The sequence below is a fragment of the Medicago sativa genome, chromosome 1, assembly GCF_051527215.1.
Source record: "Medicago sativa cultivar Bolivia chromosome 1, Bolivia_mono, whole genome shotgun sequence".
NCBI classification, from domain to species: Eukaryota; Viridiplantae; Streptophyta; class Magnoliopsida; order Fabales; family Fabaceae; genus Medicago; species Medicago sativa.
Window position 1 is genome coordinate 58,211,811 of NC_140749.1, and position 19,921 is coordinate 58,231,731.

The following is a 19,921-nucleotide window of genomic DNA, read 5'->3' on the forward strand; positions in this document are numbered from 1 at the left end:
TAAAAGAAAATGGTACTCTTGATTTATCTGCGCATGTTTAGGAAAAGATTCAAGCTTTCCCTGATGAATTGCAGGACAGAAAACAAATTCAAAGATTTTTAGGATGTTTGAATTACATTTTTGGCTCTATGAGAACGCCTAAATTTTGGAAGGTAAAAAAACCGTTCTGGTAGAGTCAGATACACAACGATTATCAGATTATGTTGTGGTTTAGGAAACTAGAACGCTTTTCTATTAGTTATTTTCGTCGACACATAATAACCGTTTTGGTTTAATTTTTAATTATTTTTAAATAAAAATATCAACAAACCATTATTCTTTTTTGCGAAATTTTCACTCAGCCGCTAGAAAGAAGTTAATTAATAAAAAATCCCTGTTAAAAGAAGAAAGAAACTCACGTTTCACAAGTATAACGCATGAACCAAAACCCCCCCTTCCCCTTCCCTCATTCGATTTCTTAAATCTAACGCTTAACTCAACGTTCAATCTAACGCTTCAACCCTCAATTCATCAATCTCATCATTCGAACCTCAACCCTCAAATCTCACGCTTCAACCCATTCGGAAATCTCGGAAGCCCTTTCTTCCTTCTTCGACTTTGTTCAGTTAAGAGACTCTTAACCTTTTGCTGGCTAGTGTTTTGGTAATCAAACAATCTCATCCTCTCCTCACAGTTTCGTATTCTTCCCGAGCTCGCCATCTCGCCATGTAAATCTTCTTCCACCAGCAATTTCTCAATTCAATCTTGTTTTACCGGTGTTTTTATTGCTTAAATTCATAATCTAGTATTGTTTCTTTGATTTCGTATGATTTTTATTTTGTTAGTGTTGAACGATTGGTTATTTGATTGTCAATTCAGTAGAATTTCGATTTTGTGAATTTCAATTTTGTTAGTCTTGAAAATTTAGAATTAGGTATTTGATTATTAATTTAATCCTCTTTTAATGTGGAATATTATGCTCTGATTAGGTATCCTCTAACCAACCCTTCTCTACTCCATGAAATCATAAATCTTTGAAACTTTTTTTTAGAGAAATTTCCGAGTCAGGTGACGGTAATGATGTTTGCTACAATTGACGAAGGTATCAATGTTTGTCGTGATTCATGAAGGTATATTGGCTGCTTCAATTATTGCTTTTATTGCCTATGTTAAATATAGAATTTTTACTTCTTATATCCTGATGGAATGCTTTTGAATAGACACCGAAGACCCATGGTTAACAATAAATATGTTTAGCATATTTGTGTGCTTTTCACACAATCTTCAAGTTGTTAATATGACAAATGAACCGATTGTTAAAAGACTAATTATAGAAAATGGTCATTCATATAAGATATCATTCAAATAGGTTCCACTCCCATCATATTAATTATGATATTTTCTTTATTTGTTAACCTATAGTCTTAAGTAATAATATTGGAAGGAATATATATGTTTGGAGTGGAGAGGTTGCTGTATAAGTTTGGTAGTTATATGGTTTTTAAATAGAATAGTACTACATTGTGGGACCCTTCATTACAATGCCCTTGTGTTCCAAAGTAGACCTATTTGTCTTTCTAAGTATGAAGGTTCTTCAATATTCCTTTATATCTTATTTTGAAATTATATTACACTTGCAAATTTTGGTTGACATAGGCAATACCATTGTCCTAACATGTTAGTTTAATCTTAATACTTATATTCTTAGAGCATCATGGGGGTTAGGTAAGTGTGATAATGATTCTTCATGAGAAGTTTGGTCATTCATCGTGCACAAACTGCATAGGAATTCTATTAGAATATATATTATTATCTTGAAGTTAATTTGCTTTTTTCATATCTTGAATTGTATCCTTTAGAATATATTCATTTGGGTTTGAAAGTTTCTCACTTTTAGTTACTGTAGATTTAAAATCTATCATTCATGTTCTCAGGTTGTGTGCCATCTCCTTGTTTGACTATTCAACTTATAGATTCATGGGTCATGGTTTTAGTAGATACGTGTTTATTATCACTGAATTGTTTTTGAATCAGGCAAAAAAAAATGTAGCTTTAATTCATCTATTTTTTTTGTAGCTTCTATGTTCTGTTGCAATATTTGATGTTGTTAGAGTTGTTGATTAGCCATTTCATCGGATTAATTTTTTTTTGAACGGCGCCATTTCATCGGATTATTTTAACTTTTAAATAGGAAAGAGGCAGGTTGATGACAAAGTCAAGCAAGTGAGTATAAAGAAGCAAAAGGTAGGTGAGATTGCTGCCATGAAATCATGATGACCACTTATTATGCATTTATTTTCCAAATTTGTAAATCTTAGATGTTTTGTATTGATTTAACTGGCTTATATTATCAAGGTAGATTTATATAATGATACCTATTCCCCACTGATATGCAAAGACTAGTGAAATCAATGTGTTAAATGCAATGCTGGAACGCGATTAGATATCTTATTTCAAGGGATCAAGTTAGAAAACACCAAATCAAAACAATCTTTGTTGCGTCTTAAGTTCTTTACTTTTGAAAACCTGATTCTTTTAGTGTGTTTTTTTTTCTTTACATAAAGTGGATTTCTAATTCGATGAGTTATGTAAAGTGGTAGCCTGACATGAAAGGTCGCCTCATCTAGTAAGTCAAAGGTTTTATATTTTTGATTGATCCACATGTGTCATGACTACATTAGGTTCATCTATAATAATAATGTTTTGTGAGTGAATAATTATCTTTGGATGATGTTTGAACTTTTCTCCTTTTCACTAGATTTTGTTTATCCATTATTGTCATTATTATCATTATTTTTTTTAAGGTTTGAGGCGTGAAGGAACAACGAGTAATATGACAAATGTTGTAGGAACCATCCTAAACTCCAAGAATCCCTTCGAGAATCACGTAACTTTCTTCAATCAAACTTGCTTTTGTTTCTATTTTCAATACTCACAAAGGCGACACTGTTTGTACTGACTGATGTAGGTATCACTGTTCACGGTGATTGATTGAAAAAATCATTTGTAAGGTATGCTTTTATTGCTTATTCGATTGGACTAAATTGTAAATTGTCGCTCTGAAGGCCATTTTTTGCTTTTCTTTTCCCTTTCCAATTTAGTCCAATCTTCCATGTCGAAAGTTTATTCCATTAACATCAAGTTTCAACCTTAACAAAGTTGATACCCGCACTATACTTTTTCAACAGTAAATCAGCTCAAATTTCCTTCCATTCATTTTCTCTAAATTGCAAGTGATTTTTAATTCCAAAAACTATTAGAGAAACTATAAAGGATCTAAAGATCAATGAGTTGGAGAAATACATTATTTTTGATAGAACACTATGGAGTCACTTAGTAGGATAAAACTTGGTTGTTGTTGTTGTTGTAGTGGTATATGTTAAAACTTATGAACCTAGGAATTACGTACAAGAAAAGTTGTTGTTTAGGGATCTATGTGCTAGTCTCGGCATCCTCTCAGTTTTCAGCTTTCTTCGTAGCTGATTTGGGTTTGCAAAGTCTATTTTCTTTGGCCTTTGGTATTCCTTTGATTTGGTTGATTTTTTTTTATTTTTTTTATCGATTTTCAGTTGTTTAGCCTTTAGTTTTTGTAGCTTCTACTAGTGAGTGTGGCTTTTGGAAATTGTTCTGTACAAGGGTGTTTTTATACACATTACTTATTGAACATATTAATTTTATTTTGTAGATGGATGATGATGATGATGACAATGATGAACAAATTCAAGATTTGGAAGCACGACTTGAAGAATTTCAATGATGATTGACATTATTTCTTAGCGAATACATTAAAGACCTAAACCCTATTATAATGTAATTTTGATCGTGATCAATGATGATTGACATGCATTTGATTTTATGATGTAATATTTTAATTTATGATCATATTACAATTTTATATGAAGAATATTTTACAAAGTTATTGTCCTTTAAATTAATAATTTACAATGATTTTTATTAATATTCATTTAAAAAAATATTATATTTTTCCCACTAGTGAAAAACGTTGTGGTAGCTTATGTATCTACCATTTAGAAACAGGTCTACAAGAACGGTTTATGTTAGAAGAACGGTGCATAGTCGTTAACATAACTACAAGATAACCGTTCTCATAAATGTACCATTTGCTACGGTTTTTTCTTGACAACGGCATAAAACCGTTGTGGTTGTATTCTTCAAGAACCGTTCTATAAAAGAATCTACTACTACGGATTTCTGAATCCTGTTCCTGTATGCGGTCAAAACCATTGTGTATTGCTAAGACAACGCCTCAGTTTGCCACGCCAAGAAAACCGTTCTGGTAGCCAATTGAAACGGTTTTTTCAATTTTAGCAACAGTTTTTTGGCGTTGTCGTAGGATGAAAATGTTGTAGTAAGGATTTTTCAAAAATTTAGCAAACGAAAGAAAGGTTTTACAGAAAAAGATATCTGAAAAGATTCCATGGTCATGGACTAGACAAGATACTCTAACTGTAAAAACTATCAAAAGAAAAATTGAAGTTTTACCCAGCTTATACAATCCAACAGAAAATGATTTTTTAGTTGTTGAGATTGATACTGATAAAACAACCTGGGCAGGTTGTATGAGAGCTCTACCTAATGGTAAAGCGATACTAAATCTTGATGATTCGGGAAACTATGTTGGTGATGCAACCCATCAATAAGGAATAAAAGATACTGGAGCAACCCAGTACGCTAAGTCTGATAGCTCGAAAGAGAAATTGGACAAACTATTTGATATATCAGAAAAATTGACATCGAAAGATACCAAGATTGAATATTCGTGTGAAAAAATCAAAAATAAGATAAAAGACAAAGATCTTTTACTATGCAAATATGTTTCAGGATCATTCACAGATACTGAATTAAAATATCCAATTCATGAGTTAGAAACATTAACTTGTGTTAAAGTTTTAACAAAATGGCAAATTGAATTAATTCCAACCAGATTTTTATTGAGAACAGATTCCACATATGTAACAGGATTCTGGAGATATGATCTTCGTGCAAATTACAAATCTGGCAGACTTGTTAGATGGCAGATGAAAGTTCAACCATTTCACCCATATATTGAATATATAAAATCTGAAAAGAATTGTTTTGCAGATGCATTGACAAGAGAATGGAAGCAGCTATAAAGACATTGCAGAATTCTCTTAGGCAAAAGCAGGAGCAAATCGCCTATGCAAAAAATCGACTAGAAACTCTTCTTTCTGAAGAGGGGGAACAATCCAAAACCTTGAAAAACTCTGTAAAAAAGAAACATCAACAATTTCTGTAATACCCCACATGTAAAAATTCAGTATCAATTATTTTATCTCTGTCTTTTTAGAGAAGGGCAAAATGGTAATTACTCATAAGACTTTCTGGACCGAATCATATTATTCCAACGGACTATTGAGAATGGAATTTGCCACTTAAAACTTTTACGACATTTAATTGGATATTTTAGTTTGAAGAATAGTGTCGAAAAGGGTATTTTGGTCATTTTTACCAAATGGAGTTTATAAGACAAATTATATGTTTTTTCCATAAGTTTCTACAACTTTCTCTTAGAAGACCAGATTTTTTTCTCCCCTTCTCCCTTTACACACACGCCCCCTTCCTTCACCTCACTCCATCCAACAAAATTTATCATTTTCCCATGAGATTTTCCATGTTTTGCTATGTTCATGAGCTTAGGAAGAAAGAGTGTTAAGAAACTCAATCTCTCTCACTTTTCCTCTTCTAAGAAATTCTTTCAAGTGGTCCTTAGCATGGATAGAAGAGGCTAGAGTTTGAGTTGGTGTTTTTGTATGGAAATTTGAAGCTTTATGTTGTGTTTAAGCACTAGAAGCAAGTATGGGCAAGATTAAGGCAAGACACAAGAGCTAGGATTTTGGCTAGGCAAGAATATTGAGGTAAGGGCTGTTAGTAGCATTTGTTGTTGTTGTTGTTGTTGTTGTTTGGAATGAAAAGGTAGAAAGCTAAAAGTCATAAGTTGTTCCAATAACTTCCATAACTGATTTTTGAAGTAAACAGGTTAGTATTGCTGTAGAAATGGGATAGGAGCTGTGTATACATGTATGTTTTGATTCTGGAAAATTTGAATTGAAATGGAATTGTTTGGAGGTCATAAGCTGTTAGTTAAGCTGTTTTGAGCAAAATGCCTTAATGACTAAGTTGTGAGTTCAAACTACTGTATAAGTGGTTCATAGGGCTAATAATACATGTTGGAACTTCTGTGTTAAAGGTTGGGTCGAAATTTATGTGATAGAAGTTATAAGTTGCTAGTTAAGCCGTTGAAGAATAGCTTAAGTTTAAAGTTAAGTTGTTTCAAGTATTATTTTCTGAAGAAAAGCTTATGAGAGATATGTTTAATTGACATATGAGTAATGGAAAATAGATAAGCTGTTTTAGTAATGTTAAAAGTGCTTAAATGATAATTAAGCTGTTTTAGAAGTGCTTAAATAGCCAAACGGCGAACTTCTGGTGCAGGGACTGAAATGAAATTTTTGGTGTAAGCTGGTTGATGAAGTAAGGCTATGTCACGAGTGGTTTGAATTGTTTCAGAAGGGGAAAGACCTATAAGCTAAGGCATAAGCTATTTTGGGGAAGTGATTATAGAGTTTTGGAGATAGCAGAGCTGCAGATTTTGGGATAAGCTGCTTGCAATTATCAGGAATGATTCACGGTGAGTTCCTTTAGTTAGAAAACTCCCCTTTGGGTAGTTAAATTATGTCTTTAGAATAATAGAATATGATTTAGTACATTAGTACATAATTTAGTGACAATATGATTAAGATTTATACCCTTGTTAGAGTATTCTAAAATAACTTTTATGTTGATAAATATGATTATGGTAATGTAGAAGTTAGAGGAAAAATATTATGATAAGTTTTACGTAAGAATGAATAAATATGCAATTTCGGCTAACGTTACGTAAAGTGAGAATTGTTTGATTTTATTACTTTATTTTGACTCTTAGCTAAATTAAATTACACTTTTAAGGTAATATAATGGTTTGACTTGGTTAAGACTCTAATTCTCATTATTGCCGAATATGTAGCCGAAATTGTATTATGCATATCCTCTAATCATACACTACCATAATGTATATTTATTTGTGTAAAGGAATGTTTAGAGTAAAATGGCCATTGAAACAAATTATTCATGGGTAGATTTCCAATTATTGGAAAGTAAAGAATTCTAAGTATGAAAGTTCGGCTTAATTAGTCGGATTTAATTTATCAGGATATGGGGAAAATTTCATAACCTTTTAGGAATGGCATATGGCAACGATATGCCTAGAACCTAAATAGGTTAGTATCAGAATTAATTTCAGAATAAAGACAGAATCACTACGTCTTTATTACGAGTTTCAGGATGTTGTTATTATAAGAAAATCAGTTAAGATAAGTTATTCCTCTCTATCTCCCCGTCAGTAGTGGAGTTGAGGATTAACTCAGTTATCAGAAAATCAGTTCAAGTTACAATATTAAAACATGTTTAAAATGTGGCTTTCGCTATCCCGCCAGTTGGATACGAAAGGTTCCCGCCAGTTGGAACGGGCACTATCCGTGAGGATGACCCCACAATAATCAGAGGAGTCCGGTATCCCCGTCAGTTGGGTTCCCGCCAGTTGGAAATTAATACCGGTCAGAGTGGAATAAATTCCGGGGTTACTCCACCTGGGTTTATTCCGTAAAATCAACTCAGATAATATTGTTTGTTCAACGCTAACATTTCTAACATAATATGACAGACATTATGATTATGTTTATGATTTTGTCATTAGTATTAGAATTATATTAGTAATTCAGATAGCGATCCTAGTTATCCCCCGATCGCTCAGTTATGCATGATAAAACAGTATAAACCCGAAATGGGTTAAGTTTAGAGACAGATGGCGATCCTAGGTTCCCTGTGATTGCCTACAACCTAGGATAGGTGGAACTCACTGAGACATCCTGTCTCACCCCAATCCCTTTTATTTTATTTCAGATTCTCAGGTGGTGCGCAAGCTGAACATTTCGTGATGAAGTAGCAGAAGAAGCTGGAAAATTATGTTTACTTGTCATTGCATGTATTTTGTAAACGTCATTGATACTCTTTCAGATGTATAAGACAAGTAATTCTATAATTTATTTGGAGAAATTTTTATTTATTGTAATTTTAATGTATCCAATACTAAGTTTAACGCACATGCTAAATATTCTAGATAAATTTAGTATGGGTGTTACAATTTGGTATCAGAGCTGGTCGATTCAGATCGTGCCTTGGGTCATTAGAATTCAATAAAACGCAGCGGGAACGTAGTGGGACCATTGGGTTCCAGATATTTATTCTAAATGTCATATCTAGCTGAGCCTGATCAACTCGACCTAGTATGTGACAACTAGAACAAATGTCTGAGAGCTGAATAGGACCTAATGAAGCATGCGGAGAAGGAAAGTCAAGGTGTCAGGTTCTATAACGAATTTTGATGTGTAAGTATTCAACGCCAAATGGTGGCCAGTAAATTGTGAAGCTGAAAATTTTCGAGGACATAAGGGAAATGTTAAGATTAAGATGGAGTACTCTGATATTATTGAACGACACTTTTATGTGGATACCGGAGAAATAAAAGATTCAGGATGATTAAGGGATGATTGCAAGTTTGGCAGGAGCTGCGGTATAAGAAGCATAAGTAAGGTATAGAAGAAAGAAATAATTCTAAAGGCGTAATTAAGACTGTGGGATCAGAAGAAGAATTTGATATGAGGAAAATTATTAGACGAACCATATAATTCATAAGCTCTCAGGATAAGTAGAGGATGTAAGAAACGAAGGACTCAAATACTCAGGATGAGCAGGATTTTAATGCCTAAATTGTTAAGTGAATTAATTGGAAATTAAGTAAACTATTTGGAGTAGACGAATATGACCCCTCTACGCAATCATTGTATGGACAACGCAAGTCAGATAAACTATGTCAGATTAGCCGTATCTCCCAAATCTTAAGTGTCAGACTTATGAATCAGAAAGTGAAACTATGCAACATAAGAGTCAAGAAGAATGAATGGGTAGTAGTGGAAATATCTTTTACGGATCAAAGTACGAATCAGATGTATTTTTATTAGCAAGGAATTGTAGAAAGGTTAAACTACTAAGAATTTTACATGAAGGAAAATCGGATCAGACGTCCCACATCTATCATGAGTTATTAAGTTGTTTTCAGACTAAGAAATACAAGTATAACAGTAAGTGGAAAGAGATCCCGGTAATGTTCAGAGACAAGATGTAACTTTTAATCGAAAAAAAAAATGAAATGAAGACTGAATAAGAAGTTGCCAAAGTACAGTGAATTAATGGACGAATAATGTCAAGGACAAGAATGTATTTTATGGGTCTGCTACAGGTAAAATTGTCACTAGTGTAAAAGAGTTAAGAACGAAGTAAAGTATTGAGGAGTTAAACATTTTTATCTGATGATTTTTCTTATGCAAGTGTCTTAAAAACCAAAAGAATGATTTTGTTAACTAAATTGAATTTTGGGAGTCGAGGTTATTACAGAGGAGATCGTAAGTGTAACTGTCATTACAGACAAGAACAAATTGGAAATAAGCCTCAAATATTCAAGTATGTTTTAGTTCATAAATAATGTGAATATGAGGATCATTCAAGGAACACTTTGCGAGAACAAGTATGTAGTGCATGTTTACAAAAAAAAAAAATTGTAGTATTTGAAAATGATTCATCAGTGATTATAAGTCGGTGTTCGAAATAGCAAGAAGTGTAGAGTTAGCCACATGATCATAACATGTAGTAATGAGATGGAGAAATTTACAGTATGGTTGGAGCAGTACACCTAAGCGAAGTGAACTAATAAATCAGAGTAGCGCAGCGAGATATTAATCAGCAAGAAGTAACATAATGTGCAAAAGTTTAAGACTTTGAATGAGATATTTATGGGAAATCTTAAGAGACGAATTAAACAATTTTCCAAACCGCATAATTCACAGATATTAAGAGTTCAAGTAGTAAGAGTAGGATGAAGGTGTTCCTGCCTTATTAAATATAAGAAATTGGAATCACTTATAGTATGTAACCCGGTTAATCGACGCAGTGATTTCGAAGAATGACTTAGAAGTATCAGATTAGTTAAAAAGGAATCATGTATGAGGCAACGAATATGAATGTTGTATCTTGAAGATTTTATTTTTATTTTGGTTTGAAATACTATCATGGAATATCAGGTATATTAACATGTATCAGAGGGAACAGATACTACTCAGAATATGAATGCAAATGCTTGAATGCAATTTTAGTCGTGAAGTTCAGGAATCTAAACTCCATATTTTTTGAGGTAAAGAAAAGATTGATATCACACAAGTTAGAAAATTATGTGAGCTACGGTATGAGACTACACATGTTCAGGATATGAGTATGGAATTAAGAAAAGATGATAAGACATTCCCTAGAGTAACTGCTATAACAATATTGTTCAAGAATGAAATGTATATTTTGAACATATAAGTTCAAGAGAAGATCTATGATGATACTTTCTACTCATCCTAATATGATCAAGGTGTATCGTGATTGATTTAAAATCTGGTATGCATGAAGCAAAGTTGAATGACTACAAATATATGTTATGTATTAAGCTATCAGTTGTACTACCTCGTGTATTGTGTACTCGCCAGTCAGTGCACCATTCTCATATAAGATTTATATATTTAATGTACTCGCCAGTTAGTACACTATGTATTTAAATCTGACTTATGGATTGTACTCGTCAGTTAGTACTTCCAACAGATGTTGAGGTAGCACCATGTTGAGTTTATTCATATAAAACATAACAGATATCAGAAGTAACATTTTCCTATTTATGTGTTGATTAACGAAGAAAGTTGAAACAATTCTTACTTTCGATGAAATAAACTTGACGTCAAATATTGCTCAGAGTAGGGACGATCTTATACAGAGTATGGTACAATTATCATTATAAGACCTCGTTATTTGGGGCATAGTTCAGAAATAAAATTTTATTGGAACCAGACATAGCATGAAAGATCTCTCAAAGGTCATATCCGTCCAAGACAAGATAAAAGTTGACGAAGTCGATAGAAGTTTTACTCTAGTAAACGTATGAGATTTTTTTTTCAAGAATTCAGTGAAGGTAAACAAGTAGGAGTAACCTAAGACAATTTACAAAGAGTATGTGGAACAAGAATTTACTCGAAGGATATTAGACGCATCGGTTAGCTTTGCTTTCCACTATGTTCGGAATGTATAATGTATTCCAGAACTCACAGTTAAGAAGATTATTATGGAATCTTTTCGACCTATGAGATTGGAAAATATGTCCTGAAATCATTTTTAACCTATCAATTCAATTCAAGTCAGTTTGTATTTATGGTTATGTAGTCAGGGGATTTTATGTAACAAGGGAAACCGATAATTCAGATGGAAATAAAGAATCAGACAGTAATAAACGTATGCTAGAAACTAAGGTCGGAAGTATAGAGGAATTATTTATGATTATTTGCAAGTAAATCCTTAAAATTTCGAGGACGAAATTTCTTTAAGGGGGGTAGAGTGTAATACCCCACATGTAAAAATTCAGTATCAATTATTTTATCTCTGTCTTTTTAGAGAAGGGCAAAATGGTAATTACTCATAAGACTTTCTGGACCGAATCATATTATTCCAACGGACTATTGAGAATGGAATTTGCCACTTAAAACTTTTACGACATTTAATTGGATATTTTAGTTTGAAGAATAGTGTCGAAAAGGGTATTTTGGTCATTTTTACCAAATGGAGTTTATAAGACAAATTATATGTTTTTTCCATAAGTTTCTACAACTTTCTCTTAGAAGACCAGATTTTTTCTCCCCTTCTCCCTTTACACACACGCCCCCTTCCTTCACCTCACTCCATCCAACAAAATTTATCATTTTCCCATGAGATTTTCCATGTTTTGCTATGTTCATGAGCTTAGGAAGAAAGAGTGTTAAGAAACTCAATCTCTCTCACTTTTCCTCTTCTAAGAAATTCTTTCAAGTGGTCCTTAGCATGGATAGAAGAGGCTAGAGTTTGAGTTGGTGTTTTTGTATGGAAATTTGAAGCTTTATGTTGTGTTTAAGCACTAGAAGCAAGTATGGGCAAGATTAAGGCAAGACACAAGAGCTAGGATTTTGGCTAGGCAAGAATATTGAGGTAAGGGCTGTTAGTAGCATTTGTTGTTGTTGTTGTTGTTGTTGTTTGGAATGAAAAGGTAGAAAGCTAAAAGTCATAAGTTGTTCCAATAACTTCCATAACTGATTTTTGAAGTAAACAGGTTAGTATTGCTGTAGAAATGGGATAGGAGCTGTGTATACATGTATGTTTTGATTCTGGAAAATTTGAATTGAAATGGAATTGTTTGGAGGTCATAAGCTGTTAGTTAAGCTGTTTTGAGCAAAATGCCTTAATGGCTAAGTTGTGAGTTCAAACTACTGTATAAGTGGTTCATAGGGCTAATAATACATGTTGGAACTTCTGTGTTAAAGGTTGGGTCGAAATTTATGTGATAGAAGTTATAAGTTGCTAGTTAAGCCGTTGAAGAATAGCTTAAGTTTAAAGTTAAGTTGTTTCAAGTATTATTTTCTGAAGAAAAGCTTATGAGAGATATGTTTAATTGACATATGAGTAATGGAAAATAGATAAGCTGTTTTAGTAATGTTAAAAGTGCTTAAATGATAATTAAGCTGTTTTAGAAGTGCTTAAATAGCCAAACGGCGAACTTCTGGTGCAGGGACTGAAATGAAATTTTTGGTGTAAGCTGGTTGATGAAGTAAGGCTATGTCACGAGTGGTTTGAATTGTTTCAGAAGGGGAAAGACCTATAAGCTAAGGCATAAGCTATTTTGGGGAAGTGATTATAGAGTTTTGGAGATAGCAGAGCTGCAGATTTTGGGATAAGCTGCTTGCAATTATCAGGAATGATTCACGGTGAGTTCCTTTAGTTAGAAAACTCCCCTTTGGGTAGTTAAATTATGTCTTTAGAATAATAGAATATGATTTAGTACATTAGTACATAATTTAGTGACAATATGATTAAGATTTATACCCTTGTTAGAGTATTCTAAAATAACTTTTATGTTGATAAATATGATTATGGTAATGTAGAAGTTAGAGGAAAAATATTATGATAAGTTTTACGTAAGAATGAATAAATATGCAATTTCGGCTAACGTTACGTAAAGTGAGAATTGTTTGATTTTATTACTTTATTTTGACTCTTAGCTAAATTAAATTACACTTTTAAGGTAATATAATGGTTTGACTTGGTTAAGACTCTAATTCTCATTATTGCCGAATATGTAGCCGAAATTGTATTATGCATATCCTCTAATCATACACTACCATAATGTATATTTATTTGTGTAAAGGAATGTTTAGAGTAAAATGGCCATTGAAACAAATTATTCATGGGTAGATTTCCAATTATTGGAAAGTAAAGAATTCTAAGTATGAAAGTTCGGCTTAATTAGTCGGATTTAATTTATCAGGATATGGGGAAAATTTCATAACCTTTTAGGAATGGCATATGGCAACGATATGCCTAGAACCTAAATAGGTTAGTATCAGAATTAATGTCAGAATAAAGACAGAATCACTACGTCTTTATTACTAGTTTCAGGATGTTGTTATTATAAGAAAATCAGTTAAGATAAGTTATTCCTCTCTATCTCCCCGTCAGTAGTGGAGTTGAGGATTAACTCAGTTATCAGAAAATCAGTTCAAGTTACAATATTAAAACATGTTTAAAATGTGGCTTTCGCTATCCCGCCAGTTGGATACGAAAGGTTCCCGCCAGTTGGAACGGGCACTATCCGTGAGGATGACCCCACAATAATCAGAGGAGTCCGGTATCCCCGTCAGTTGGGTTCCCGCCAGTTGGAAATTAATACCGGTCAGAGTGGAATAAATTCCGGGGTTACTCCACCTGGGTTTATTCCGTAAAATCAACTCAGATAATATTGTTTGTTCAACGCTAACATTTCTAACATAATATGACAGACATTATGATTATGTTTATGATTTTGTCATTAGTATTAGAATTATATTAGTAATTCAGATAGCGATCCTAGTTATCCCCCGATCGCTCAGTTATGCATGATAAAACAGTATAAACCCGAAATGGGTTAAGTTTAGAGACAGATGGCGATCCTAGGTTCCCTGTGATTGCCTACAACCTAGGATAGGTGGAACTCACTGAGACATCCTGTCTCACCCCAATCCCTTTTATTTTATTTCAGATTCTCAGGTGGTGCGCAAGCTGAACATTTCGTGATGAAGTAGCAGAAGAAGCTGGAAAATTATGTTTACTTGTCATTGCATGTATTTTGTAAACGTCATTGATACTCTTTCAGATGTATAAGACAAGTAATTCTATAATTTATTTGGAGAAATTTTTATTTATTGTAATTTTAATGTATCCAATACTAAGTTTAACGCACATGCTAAATATTCTAGATAAATTTAGTATGGGTGTTACAGTTTCAGAACCCAAAAATAATGAAAACTGGGATCTACTAGGACAAGATTCTGGAAAATACAACTACTATGTAAAATACACAGTCCCAAAAGAGTCAGAAACCCCAATTGAGTCAATAGTACCAAATGGATGGGATTCAACAACCAGAAATCAGAAAATCTCAGAAAAAACCCCAACAACAGTTCTTGCAGAACTACCAAAAACATCCTGGGCTGACAAAGTCGAAGAAGATGAAAGAAAAAATGGAAAAGAAGAAGAATCCATTGATCAACAAATAAGCCGAAAAATTGATAGTCAACTTGGAGGCAAGAAAAAAGCTTATGTAGTTTTTGATGGACCCATGAAAGGTATCTACCATAACTGGGAAACCACAAAACTTCATGTACAAGGCAAAAATGTCAGATATAAGGGTTATGAAACTCTTGATGAAGCAAAAGCAGCCTACAATGCTGTTTACAAAGAAGTTGCAACAGCCAGCAACATAGTCCAACCATCAAGAATGGAGACCAAAAAGAAAGTGTCTATAGATAGGATTATCTATGGAGAAAGACAATTTGTTAAAGAAGTCACCATTGGAGACTACTACAAAAACTGGAGATGGTTAACCCATTATTCAGAAGAATTAAAAGCAGAATGTTTTTATCCTAGCAACAATGGGATAGAAGTCAAAGCTGTAACAGTTCCAGGCATAAGCAAGGAATTAGTCAGATCATTCTATGATTGTGGAATGATTAAAACAATATATCTTCAAAAAGATGCAGGGAAAAAGATCTATGAATTAAAACTTCTTCCAAAAGATATAGGCGATATCGCTTATAAATTCAACAATAATTTTGCAAAAGGTAAAGAGTTCTTTTTATCTTTTACTTCAACCTATCCATGGTTTGAAGATGATGAAGTTATTAAAGCCAGACACTTAATCAAGATTGGCATTTCAAATCATTCATATCCAACAAATAATGATAGAGATGTAGATCCAAGGCCAGAATGTTTTCTGCATCAAATGGAAAAATTCTATGACACTCTCGTCAGATTTGGATCAAAATTACCTAACTTCAGGGTGATCATTGCAAAAGAAAGTTTTCTAGTCTATAGTGACTCGAGAAAACAAGCTAGAGAAGAACACCTTCAACAAATCCTAAAGTTCGAAGAAAACTTTAGTGGGCTTGAAGCAGACTTGAGCCGTCTACCCGACCCAATTCAACAAGAGTGCTGCCGACACTTTCAAAAATACAAAGGACACCAATGCAAGTGGTGCGCAAAGAACATGAATAACGTGGCCGACAAAGAATCGTTGTATGACAATGACATATCACCAAACAACGAAGAAAATGTAGAAAGTTAGTGGGCATGAGACCCATTTAGAGATAAGCCTTATCTCTAAGGCAATTATGTAACATATTTTTCTACGTTTCTTTTTCTTTTTGTCTTGTCATTTCTTTTTCGTGTGCTGTAAAGGAAAGAGACGTTGTGCCAACTATGATTGCCAACTTGTGAGTTTCTCTTCCTATAAATAAGAGCCTTGAAGCTCATTTGTAATCACCATGTTTTGAGATTAAGTAATATCAGTTTGATATAAACTTTGCCTCTTAGTTTTCTTTCAAAAAACTAGTGGTCCTATAGTGGTAAAACACTATAGCTGAGAATTCTTGAGGTAATACTCTGGAGGAATTCGCCTTGAGTTAGGATAAACTCAACACAAGCAGAAAAAACTGCTGAAGAAATCAAATTGCTGAAGCAAACTAAACCATATTTCTGAAGAAAAAATCAGGTATGAATTTATTATGAATTATTATAAAACATGTCTGAAGTTTCATATTTTGAAGGAACATCTAGTTATTATGCTGATAGCATAATAGATAATAAAATAGAAGAAGCAGATTTATCTTTAACTGCTGAAGAAAATTTTAAAAGAAAGTTTAGTAAACTTAAAGAATTTCTTTCAAGAAAAAATATTCTAAAATTTGGAATAATGGTAGGAGAGGAAGCAATTCCAATTGAAACAACTAATGGAAATATAGTTATATCAACTATAGATAAGAAACAAATCGATAGAAGACTTGAAAATTTTTCTGAAAACGAAAGAAAAAAGATTGGATATATTCATATATCAACAATTCAAATTCTAATTAAAAGTACCTTCATGAAAGGTATTGATTCACCTTTAGAAATAGCCCTAGAAGACTCTAGGATTCTAGATAAAGAACAGGCAATAATTGCAAAAGGAAAATGTAATTTAAAATACGGAAAAATAAAATTTGACATAAATTTACAAATAGGATTATCCCTAAAAGATATGGATCTGAATAAATCTATAGTTTTTCATTATAAACTGAAAAACTCAAAACTCATGAAAGAAGGTAATCATCCCTTTACAATCTATTATAGAATTAATTATGCTTTGAGTAATTCACACCATAGCATAGAATTCTTAGGAAAAGATACAATTCACATTGATGAGTTGTTTACACCATTAATTACTTTAGAAACACCAATAATTAAAAATTTCGCAAGAAATAGCTTTTCTTTGATAGAAGCAGAAAAAAAATATGTTTGAAGAAACAGAAAAACCATTATTTAGAAGCCAAAGCCTTCAAATAACATCACCAAACAGAGAACGAAAAGATTTTAGCAAATCATTAAGCTCTCGAACTATATTTGAAAATGATGCCTCATCCTCAAATAATATTTCTTTCGAACCTCCTAGAAAGGATTTCGAAATTAAAGAAGAAAGTGAGCTTAAAAAGCTACATGATTCTATAAAAACTTTATCAATACAGGTTAATAATATAAATCAAAAACTATAAATTTTTATATAATGCCTGGTTTAACTATTAAAACAGAATTAATACTTTTTAAAACTAGATTACAGCATTTAGTAAGTGATATAGAATGGTATTATGATCTAATAACATTCAAACAAATAATGCATAAAGCTCTAACTTTAATGAAATCTCATATAGATTTAATTGAAGATTTGGTAGAAGAAATACAAGAAAATCTCACAGAAAAACAAAAGAAAAGAGCAGAAGTTCTTTTACAACCTTTTCAAGGTTGCTATAAAATCGAACAACTACTAAAAGAAGTTCGAGAAAATTCCGCTGGCAATTCTGCCGAAAATCTGGTATCAGAGCCAGGAACACAATCCTAAGGGATAAGAAGAATGAAAACAAATAAAAAAGAAATTAAAAATATCCTTTTTTCCAAAAACAAAAGCTTTTTAAAATCGCTTTTCCAATTAACCGATTTAAAAAGACATCCACGTGGCACTTTCCTATTAGGCCACATAAGCGACTTTTCCAAAAAAGTCACAAAAGCAACTTCACCATAGAAGCCCCCTTTATTTATAGCCTTTATGGTTAGGTCATACTTTGGAGCTGATCTCAAGGGTTTTGTTTATAGCCCTTTATGGCCCCTTTTCTCGTAACAACCTTAGCTGCCTTATCCATTCACTTCCTATAGTATGGGGGTGCATATGACCAGGGCCGGCCCTAGGGCATAGGCCGCGAGTGCGATGGCCTAGGGCCCTTGCCGGTAGGGTCCAAATTTTTTTTTAATGTGGGGGTGTATATAAAAATATTTTGATTTTGGAGGGTATATATAGCAGAATTCTCCGAAAAGGCCCAATCTTTGACAGGATATACGAATGGGCTGAAATCCGTTAATGTTTTTGGCCCTTTTAGTGAGATTTGCTATATATATCCCATGCAGCACAAAAATTTCTATATACACCCTCCTATAAAAATATTTGGTTGTTATGCTCGAAAATTTATTATCAAAGAAATTGGTGATATTTTTTTGGGTCCTTTGTTCCTAATAATGTGTTTCACTAATATTAAAAATATCGACGATATTTATTATCCAAGAAATTGGGATAATTTTCATAACAAAGCAAATTCTATTTTAGTTGAAAATAGGGTTCTAAAATTTCAATCTACTTCGCATGTGCTATTTTTCTCTATTTCTACGATATTTTATTTTTTTTGGTGTATATAGAGTATTTAATTTATTTTCAGATGCTGTCTAATTTGGTTGTGAAAAGCGAAATAAAAAAACACAAAAATAAAAATTATGATGTATTATGTAAAGGCCCTATTTTCATATTATGCCTAAGGCCCGTAAAACTCTAGGAACGGCCCTGCATATGACTTATCTTTACTCGAATATTTCACCTGGAGTCTCTGACTTAGCTGTTTTGGCAGATGTTGGGGATAAGGGCAAAAGGGCAACCTTCGCGGGTTTGGGCGGCCTCCTTATCCTAAGCTCTTTGTCCCTATCCTGAATTATGGCTGTCCACAGTCCCCCAAACATGAGTCCTGATTAAGGACGAAATGATTTGAATAAATATATTTGAGGCTTGAAATCCATATTCAAAAGTGAAAAACCAAAATGTTGTGAAAAAAATATAATTGACCAAGTGTCTCAACAATCAACAAAGGACGATTTGCACTAATTAATTGATGAATCAACTTATTTTGGGGTAATATTTAATATCGTGATTTGGAGATTGAGCATGGATGCAATTTATTTTGGGGTAAAATCAGCTTATTATCACACCATGAAGCATATTTGTGACAATTCCCATTTGCTCGTGCTTGAAGATTAGAAAGTCTTTGTTGAATTTGATGATGCCTCGTCACATGAAAATATTTCTTTGAAGAACATGTTGGAGTTGTCTACCAAGGTTGCAAATTATTAGTTAAAAATTTTCAAATACAAATTATTAGTTAATGTTGAACATTTTCCTTTAAAAAAAACCTAAATGTTTTCAGTTAAGAATATATAAATAAAGAAACATGTGTATCACATGAACACCCAAAAATAATCCATTGATAGCAAATAAAAAAAAACTAGTTTTGATCAAATAGTTACCGAGTAGTTAGGTAATTGAAGATTGTCCTCGTGAGCTTAGCTCAGTTGGTATGAACAATGCATAATATATGCAAGGTCCAGGGTTTGAATCCCGACGACCACAAAAAAAAGGTAATTGAAGATTATATGACAAATATGGAGCCAAACATGGATTATTTGACAATAAGCTGAAGTAAGATCAGCTAAATCAAATTTGTTGTATCTATATAACTCAACTGAAATGAAATTGAAAAAAAAATCCAACACAAGATCATGTAAATTAAAATCTTGTCAACCAATATCGTATGAATGTATATCAATTAATCCAAGATCAACTAGTGAACTAACTCATGATCAATTGAACCAAAAATGGTGTGAACAATCATCAGTCGCATAGGGATATGATATATGATAGAACATTATGACGATGTTTGATCCATGTAGTCATCTCCACTAAGTGGCACAAGGCTTGGTGTTGTTGTAAACTATAGACACAACTGTTCCATTAAAGGTTCATCTCCCGCCCATCCATCTTTCAAAAATGACTCGTAATTTCCATTCCCGACTGTTTCAGATTTTTTAAAAACTA

The 19,921-nt window shown here is 32.8% G+C and overlaps 2 long non-coding RNA genes and 1 pseudogene across 3 annotated transcripts; all 3 read left to right on the forward strand.

Moving 5' to 3' along the window:
- The first annotated feature begins 429 nt into the window (after positions 1-429).
- LOC146955769 (uncharacterized) lies at positions 430-3,894 on the forward strand. Of its 2 annotated transcripts, XR_015017807.1 has the most exons (6): positions 430-707; positions 969-1,109; positions 2,171-2,223; positions 2,784-2,866; positions 2,948-2,990; positions 3,665-3,894. It is a non-coding gene; the product is annotated as an uncharacterized LOC146955769 (long non-coding RNA). The 2 variants fall into 2 exon arrangements; XR_015017806.1 differs by having other exon boundaries at positions 2,784-2,990.
- Positions 3,895-5,509: 1,615 nt separating this feature from the next.
- LOC146955770 (uncharacterized) lies at positions 5,510-14,411 on the forward strand. The gene is made up of 5 exons (XR_015017808.1): positions 5,510-5,876; positions 6,454-6,649; positions 7,960-12,159; positions 12,737-12,932; positions 14,243-14,411. It is a non-coding gene; the product is annotated as an uncharacterized LOC146955770 (long non-coding RNA).
- A 1,871-nt stretch (positions 14,412-16,282) lies between these two features.
- LOC146955771 (uncharacterized) lies at positions 16,283-18,763 on the forward strand (annotated as a pseudogene).
- Positions 18,764-19,921: the final 1,158 nt, after the last annotated feature.